The sequence below is a fragment of the Hermetia illucens genome, chromosome 2, assembly GCF_905115235.1.
Source record: "Hermetia illucens chromosome 2, iHerIll2.2.curated.20191125, whole genome shotgun sequence".
Taxonomy (NCBI): domain Eukaryota; kingdom Metazoa; phylum Arthropoda; class Insecta; order Diptera; family Stratiomyidae; genus Hermetia; species Hermetia illucens.
In genome coordinates, this window is record NC_051850.1 from 70853105 (window position 1) to 70862508 (window position 9404).

A 9404-nucleotide genomic window follows, 5' to 3' on the forward strand; every position below is an offset into this window, starting at 1 on the left:
GCGAGAATTCACCTGTCCAAGGTTGGTCTGAACATCGAAGTCGATGGTAAACGACCAAAAGGCTGGCCTAAACAACGGTGGCTTGATATGCTAGATGGGGATTTAAAAGCCTCAAGATTACATCCAGATCAGGCATTCGATAAAGCCAAATGACGAAACCGATCACGACGAGCCGACCCCGCTTGTGAACGGGAAAAAGGCTGAAGAACAAGAAGAAGTGACGAAAATCACTTTGGAAAATTATGTGTGACGTCAATGTAGATCGTAGTTATGACAATTAGCCAAGACGCCGAAATTGTAAAACAGCAGGGCGAATATTTAATTATGATCATTGTTAACAGATGACTCTAATGTCGGTAACAAGATCTTGTCAAAGGCGCGAAGTAGTTTTCTGGTAAAGTGTTTACATGCCTTTCAGGAATGTTCCGCGGGATATAAAAAGGACTGAAATCCGCCCGCAAAGTCAGTCTGGTTATAAATTAGAACAGATCGCGTCGGTTATGAATACGCCTCGAATTGTACTGGTTAAAGAATTGTTCTATAATTAAGTATACAGTACGGTTGTATAATTTAGTGTTTAATAAACGCTTATATTAAAGTTATAGAACGGGTTTTTCTTTAGTGCTACGCAATCTAGTGATACGAGCCTACGAAAAGCGAGTTATGTAACTAGTGACGAGTACGTATAGCGCAGTACGTAATAATTGGTGACAGCGACGGGTTACGTAAATGAAATCGGTGGAAATTGGTGACTGCGGTAGAAGTACATAAAAGCAAATTCTTAACAATATTAATTGTGAAGTATATATTTAAAGGAGCAAGAATTAAGATTGTTGCAACTGGAAGAGTAGTTGTAGGAAATTCAAACATTAGAAAATCATGAAATTGTCTGGTTTTAATAAGGTTGAACTTATGAATTTAAGTGATAAATATGTTGTATATAACCGAAATAGCTGCTGAAAATTTGTATGATTGTATAATTTTTTTTTTTTGATAACATGAATATAGTTCCTTGGTTTTTTCTTAATAAACAAAGTTCATTTAACAAACAATAAGGTTCATTTAACAAAGCAAGATACATAGAACTGAAGGGGATAAGTACATTATTCTCGTTGGGTAAGAGGATAAGTCGAAAGATTGTTATTGGTTCTAAGTAATGATATACAATAATTTACACCTTTTTAGTCAGAATGTCAAATATAACATATTGAAATTTAAGAACGTTATATCTAATTACGTTTAAATTTAATTTTTTTAGTTGAGATATTTCTGTTTAGTTCCTATTAGTATGTTATTGTCAGATCATGATATTAAATACTGGCCAAATCAATGCCGGAAACAACATTCGAATTATCTCTGCAAAGATAGATTTTGCGTTTTTTTGAATCTTTGCGGATGAATTTTGTGTTTATATCTGTTCTACAAAATCTAGGTTCTAATTTAGTTGGATTCGGATTTTGAACAAAATTTTCGTTAACGTCATCTTGTTAAGATTCAACGTTCCTATGCAATTCTCTTTATATTATTTTAGTCGGTAATAAATGGTCTTTGCATCTGTTTCACATTCGCTAAAAGATACATCAGCTGGGTTTTCTTTATGAGCTGATTAGTTTATGTTATTATAAACTTTTAGACATTCTTCTATAGGGTTAAGGTCTCTTTGACTTCTGTTTTTTGTCGTAAGTAAAATGTTTCGAGATGTTCGTTTAGCATGCGATGCGCTACTTCAACATCACTGCTTGCAGTTTTATAATGCGGGGAATAGAAATATATTTGGATTTACTTAACCATCTTTGGTTTTTGCGAAGTCAAGTGCACCTTCATTATCTGTGACTAATTTTTTGGACTTGCCGGTTCTATTAAACATCTTTTGCAATGCTTGGATGACTGTGTGCCATTATCTGTTCTTTAGTGGTATAATAGTCATAAATTTTGAAAATGTATTTAGGCACCTAAGGTGAGGAGAATTTTTATTTATAAACCATATATCTATCATACATGGTATATTTCCTGTATCTTGTTGGTCGAAATTTTATTGGATTCCTTTCGTATTTGCTTTGAGTGCATATCAGACACGTATTGATGTAATTAACGATTCGCCCTTTTAAGTACGGGTAATAGTATCTTTTGGATATTATTTCATAGGTTTTAAGAATTCCTGGTATTAATAACCAACCATGCTCCAAAGAGATCAATTCGCTTGAACCACCGAACCTTTTGGATTGTCTATTTTCCATTTGTTATATTGCTTTTGAAATAGCAGTAGAATTTCCTTGTTGTTGTTGTTATGTGATTTTTTAAAATGTATTCAATTGTTTTATCGTTGTATTCTTTATACGTGGATATTACTTATTTATGATTGTTAAATTTGATCCGTTTTACATTGCTGGATTTGCCTATTTTCAATATGATTTGGTTTTCCATCATCATCATCACCGGCGCAACAGCCGGTATCCGGTCTAGGCCTGCTTAGTAAAAAACTCCAGACACCCCGGTTTTGTGGAAAGGTCCACCAATTCTTCTTTTTCTTCAGCCTTTGTCCCGTTCACAAGCGGGGTCGGCTCGTCATGATCGGTTTCGTCATTTGGCTCTATCTAATACCTGATCTGGATGTAATCTCGAGGCTTTTAAATCCCGATCCAGCATATCAAGCCACCGTTGTTTCGGTCGGCCTTTTGGTCGTTTACCATCGACTTCGATGTTCGGACTAATCTTGGCAAGTAAATTCTCTTTAGCGCGCATTGCGTGACCATACCATCGAAGACGCCTCCCTCGCAACTTTTCCCCGATCGGTGCAGCCCCATAACGATCGCGGATATCCTCACTTCGGGTGTGATCAAAACATGTCACACCACTAGTCCAACGTAACATCATCGTCTCCATTACCGTAAGGCGCCGTTCATTGTCTTTTATATTCGGCCAATACTCAGAACCATAGAGAGCGACAGGACGGGCGACATTGCGGTAAATTTTAGATTTGAGACTTTCGTTGATACGTGGATCAAAAAGAACACCAGTTGTGGAACGCCACTTCATCCAGGTTGTGTTAATGTGTGAAACCATTTCATAACGCATTTCTCCATTGGCTGATAACATTGACCCAAGGTATTTAAATCGCTCAGTTCTGAGCAGATCACTGCCGCTTGTGTCTGTTTCATGGGCATCGGTCGTCAAAAAATTCAGTTTTGCTTAGGTTCAATATGAGACCATGTTGCATGAGGTGATGATTCTATTCTTGGCCAAGTTGTTCGAGATCATTTTTGCTATCAGATGCTACGAATTTGGATTAGGTGATACGCCCACCGCAACCTGTTGAGCCGCATTTTATCCACAACAATACCAGCTAAGGAGTCGTCCACCCTCATGTAAGGGGCCAAAAATTCTTCGGAGGATTCTCCTCTCGAACGCGGCCAAGAGTTCGCAATTTTTCTTGGTAACAGTTTTAGTAAGCTTAAATAGGCTCTGCTGGCTGCCAACAAACGTGCGCGGATTCCATCGTCATAGCTGTTATCGGTTGTGATTTTCGACCCTAGACAGGAGAAATTTCCAACGATCTCAAAGTTGTAGTTTCCTATCTTTATTCTTCTCGCTTGACCAGTGCGATTTGATATTGTTGATTCTGTGGTTTTTGGTGCTAACACTGCCACCGTGTACCTCGTCTTGCCCTCATTGATGTGCAGCCCAAGACCTCGCGCCGCCTGCTCGATCTGCATGATCGTCAGCGTAGGCCAGTAGTTGGGTGGACTTGCAGAGAATTGGGCCCCTCAAATTGACATCTACATTGCAAACCACTTTTTCCAGGGCCAGGTTAAAGAAGACGCAAGAAAGGGCATCCCCTTGTCATAGACCGTTGTTGATATTGAATTCTCTCGAGAGTGATCTTGCTGCTTTTATCTGCTCTCGCACATTGGTTAGGGCTAGTCTAGTCAATCTTATTAATTTCGTTGGGATACCGAATTTCCTCATGATCATATACAGTTTTACCCTAGCTATGCTGTCATAGGCGGCTTTGAAATCGATGAAAAGATGGTGCAACTGATAGCCATATTTCAGCAGTTTTTCCATCGCTTGCCGCAGAAAGAAAATATGATTTGTTGCTAATGGCCAATGATGGCCTAGCAAGATAACGGAGAATATCTTATAGATGATACTCAGCAACATAGTACCTCTATAATTGCTGCATTGCGTGATATCTCCCTTTTATGTATGGGACAGATAATGCCTCGTTGCATTAGTTGTTGAACCATTTGGTATAGTTGATCGAATCCATATTTAACCAATTCGGGTATAATTCCATCGGCTCCCGGGAACTTATGGTTTTTCAGTCGATGAATTGCATTTGTCCGTCGTCTTCAGTTGTCGGGAGCTCCAATTCGCCTGGTGCGATTGCTCCCTGTACTTTAAGAGTTCACAGACCTGCTAGTTCTCCTGGCTTCCTTCTTCCGTCTGAGAAGTCACTTCTCAACGCAGTATCTACGTGTGCCCGCGTTGTTTCGGAATGCAACAACAGTATGCAACAGTCTTCAGTTGCGTTTCTAGCTTACATTCATCATCGAACTAACCGTTCCGACTTTCCTTACGGCTGGGGCTAGGTATGTTTGTGGCCGTATCAATGATAGTGCTTCATCTCCAGGACATCTGTTAGCTCCGGATATTGCGGCCTTCATTTCCCCCTTATAGGTGTAACGGAGGACTGTGTTATGAATGGCTTCAGAATTCACTCTCACCTGATTGTCAGAGGGGATTGTAGATGGTGTTGTAAATCTCGAAATATGATTCTGATTTCATACTTCGGATGATTTTGATATCATACTTCGGACAATTTTCGAGGGTTCGCTCAACTGGCTCGTAGAAGATACCCTTTTCCGACTCTGCAGTCTCCTCTGTAGGGGCGTGAACGTTTATGAGGCTTATATTTCTAAATTTGCCTCTCAAACGCAGAGTGCATAGCTTTTCGCTTATATTTTCAAAACCGATAACAGTAGGTTTCGTTTTTTTGGCTGACCAAGAGTAGTATAAGTCCCAGGGCGAACCGTGGATTGGTACCCACGATGGACCATAAAACCTGGGAAACGCCTGCTGAACCAACGCCAAAAGCTATACTACCAAATCCTATCTCCATCTCCACGTGGTGATCGCTGGGAGTTTTTTCTTTATGAAAAACTACAGACAGAGAAGGATGAAGGCGAGTCGGGACAAAATGTACCAACTGGTCCTCCAAGTTGGGCGTTGGGTAGGGCTGACAACCTTCCACGAAAAACCGATGTTACGAAGCCACAGCAGGAGCCGCGGACAGGATGGATTTTACAACAATGAACCCGGCAACGACAACGGAATAACGATTTGCGCATCATCTCTTGGAACGTGCGGTCCCTGTACAGAGATGGAGATGCCATGCAGCTAACCGATACCCTGTCCCAATATAAGGCTGATGTAACAGCGTTACAGGAGTTAGGTTGGGAAGAGACCGGTTTCCTGGAGAAGAGCCGCTACACCATATATTACAGTGGCCATCCAGTAAACCATGTGCTCGGAGTAGGTCTCTTAGTCAGCTAAAAAATGAAACCTGCTGTTATCGGCTTTGAAAATATAAGCCAAAGGCTATGCACTCTGCGTTTGCGAGGCAAGTTTAGAAATATAAGCCTCATAAACTTTCACGCCCCTACAGAGGAGACTGCAGAGTTGGAGAAGGATACCTTCTACGAGGCAGTTGAGCGGACCTTCAAAGCTTGTCCCTAGTCATCATCATCAACGGCGCAACAACCGGTTGTCCGGTCTACGCCTGCCGTAATAAGGAACTCCAGACATCCCGGTTTTGCGCTGAGGTCCACCAATTCGATATCACTTCTTTTCCTACCATAGATATTGCCCTTTTAGACTTTCCGGGTGGGATCATCCTCATCCATACGGATTAAGTGACCCGCCCACCGTAACCTATTGAGCCGGATTTTATCCACAACCGGACGGTCGTGGTATCGCTCATAGATTTCGTCATTGTGTAGTCTTGTACAGTAAGAGCTTTGACCCTATGGTGAGACGTTTCGAGCGGAACAGTCTTTGTAAGCTGAAATAGGCTTTGTTGGCTGACAACAACCGTGCGCGGATTACATCATCGTAGCTGTTATCGGTTGTGATTTTCGACCTTAGATAGGAGAAATTGTCAACGGTCTCAAGGTTGTATTCTCCTATCCTTATTCTTCTTCGTGTTTGACCAGTGCGGTTTGATGTTGTTGGTTGATTCGTCTTCGGTGCTGACGTTGCCACCATATATTTTGTTTTGCCTTCATTGATGTGCCGCCTGCTCGATCTGGATGAAGGCAGTTTGTACATCTCGGGTGGTTCTTCCCATGATGTCGATATCGTCAGGCCAGTAGTTGGGCGGACTTGAAGAGGATCGTACCTCTTGCATTTACCTCAGCATCACGGATCACTTTCTCGAGTGCCAGGTTAAAGAGGACGCATGATAGGGCATCCCCTTGTCTCATACATAAAAAGGGAGATATCACACAGTACAACAATTGTAGAGGTATCACGTTGCCGGATAGCCCCATATGCCCAGAACATCATTGGCCCATACCAAAGAGGCTTCACTCCAGGCAAATCAGCAACACATCAGATTTTCTCTCTGCGGCAAGCGATGGAAAAACTGTTGGAATATGGATAACAGTTGCACCATCTATTCATCTTTAAAGCCGCCTATGATAGCATAGCCAGGGTAAAACTGTACACGGCCATGAGAGAATTCGGTATCGCGACGAAATTAATAACACTGACTAGGCTGACCCTGACCAATGTGCGAGGCCAGATAAAAGCAGCAGAATCACTCCATTCGACATCAACAACGGTCTACACAAGGGGATGCCCTATCATGCGTCCTCTTTAACCTGGCACTCGAGAAAGTGTTCCGTGATGCTGAGGTAAATACAAGAGGTACAATCCTCTTTAAGACCACCCAACTACTGGCCTATGCTGACGATGTGGACATCAAGGGAAGAACAACCCGAGAAATACAAACTGCCTTCATCCAGGTCGAGCAGGTGACGCGAGATCTTGGGCTGCACATCAATGAAGGCAAAACAAAATATATGGTGACAACGTCAGCACCGAAAACCAACCAACCAACAGCATCAAATCGCACTGGTCAAGCGGGAGACATAAAGATAGGAGAATACAACTTTGAGACCCTTGATAATTTCTCCTATCTAGAGTCGAAAATCACAACCGATAATAGCTACGATGATGAAATCTGCGCATGGTTGTTGTCAGCCAACAGAGCCTATCTCAGCTTGCAAAAACTGTTCCGCTCGAAACGTCTCACCACAGTTAGATACTAGACAGCTACCTCACTCCCCCTTGCCCCGCAAGGGGGGAAATCAGTGCGAGTACACACGATTTCAAATTGTTTTGCCCTTGAGCATGAGCGAGATGTACCGAAAACCCGATCAGCTGTGTTTGACATACCGCCCGGACTTGCCAATGTATTGGTGAGATTGGCAAGTTTTTGCTTATGTATAAGTGAATACGTGAAACAACTTTTTGCTATATGGGTGAGCACGCCGTAGTACCAGAATAGCAAAAGCTCACCGATCTCTCTCTTACCAATACGATTTGACGAAGATTATGCCTTTTCCTTGTTTAGCGTCTCTGATGTGTACAGATAAGCTTCTGGAAGCACATTTGCAAGTGGGGTCATTTTTGTAAGGGTACTGCCTATAGTAGATCTACTGTGCGTCTCACCATAGGGTCAAAGCTCTTACTGTACAAGACAATGATCTTGCCAGTTCTCATGTATTCCTCGGAGACTTGGGTTCTTAGCAAGAAGAATTGCGAACTCTTGGCCGCGTTCGAGAGAAGAATCCTCCGAAGAATTTTTGGCCCCCTACATGAGGATGGACGATTGATTCTGTAGCCTACATAACGGTCCGTCATCTGCTTGTGGATAAAATCCGGCTCAATAGGTTACGGTGGGCGGGTCACTTAATCCGTATGGGTGAGGATGATCCCACCCGGAAAGTCTATAAGGGTAATATCTATGGTAGAAAAAGAAGACGAGGCAGACCCTGCCTGAGATGGAACGATGGCGGAGGTCAGGACGCCAGATAGATTTTAGGGATATCGGCACAAAACCGGGATGTCTAGAGTTCCTTATTAAGGCAGGCCTAGACCGGATACTGGTTGTTGTGCCCTTGATGATGAAGAAATCTACTTCGAGGACATGGTTTACTGGATGACCACTATAATATATGGTGTAGTCGCTCCTCTCCACGAAACCGGTGCCAGTCCAGCGTATCTTTTGCAACGCTGTTGCATCAGCCTTATATTGGAACAGAGTGTAGACTAGCTGCCCAGCGGTCTGTACAGGAAACGCACGTTCCATGAGCAAATCCGCAAATCGTTATTCCTTAGTCGTTGCCGGATTCGTCGTTTTAAATTCCATCTTGTCCAACGCCCCTTTTGTGGCTTCGTAGCATCGGTTTTCCATGCAGGGTTGTCAGCCCTAGCCAACTTCCAACCTGGAGGACCAATTGCTACAATTTGCCTTGTTTTTGGGCGCGGTTGACTCGCTTTTATCCTTCACCGTCTACAGTTTTTCATGAAGAAAGAATTCCCAGCTATCAGGTTTCTGGCACATGGTCAAACGCTTTGTCTAAATCCAGAAGTGTAATATAAAGGGGGCGATGATTCTCACCATTTTTCTTCATGAGTAATCGGGCAGCGTGTATTGGATTAATTGTTCCGCAGTTTTTCACAAATCCGGCTTGATTCACGATAATTTTAACGATTTCTCGAATACGGTTGTCAAGAATGTGTTAAAAAATCTTTATGGTATGGGAAAGTAATCAGATCGAACAGTAATTTGAACATTCTGGTGGACTACTTTTCTTTTTCCATATTGGAACTTTGGTACTTTCTACTTTCTACGTTCCTGAAAAGCCCGATTGAAGAATTCACTGAACCATAGTGTTGGGTCACTGCTCTCTGCTTTCTGAGCTCAGATGCGATGTCGTCTGGTCCTGTGGATACCCCCATGTCATTCAATTGTTTCCCCGACTTTAGTTGGACTGACAGTCTCGTCTCTATGGTTTTACGTGGGTACCTGTTAGCTTGACTTAATGCCACGATCTTCTTACGACACGGATAGAATTTGTGATCACATTTTGGGTCCTGTTGTGACGAGGTACAACGATACCAGCCTATACCAAGTGCATGGTTCAGCAATCGCACTGATGAATGAAAGCCCTACCTAAATCTTTTCCGAACTAAGGAGTGCAGCTCCAGTGTTGAAAAGCAACACGACGCCGAGGCCAGAAGGTCTCTGTTTGCTTGAACCTAACTACAACCCCCATGAAGCTAGGGGGCAAACCGTAACAACCGAGATGAACGCACATACAATAGGAATTCTC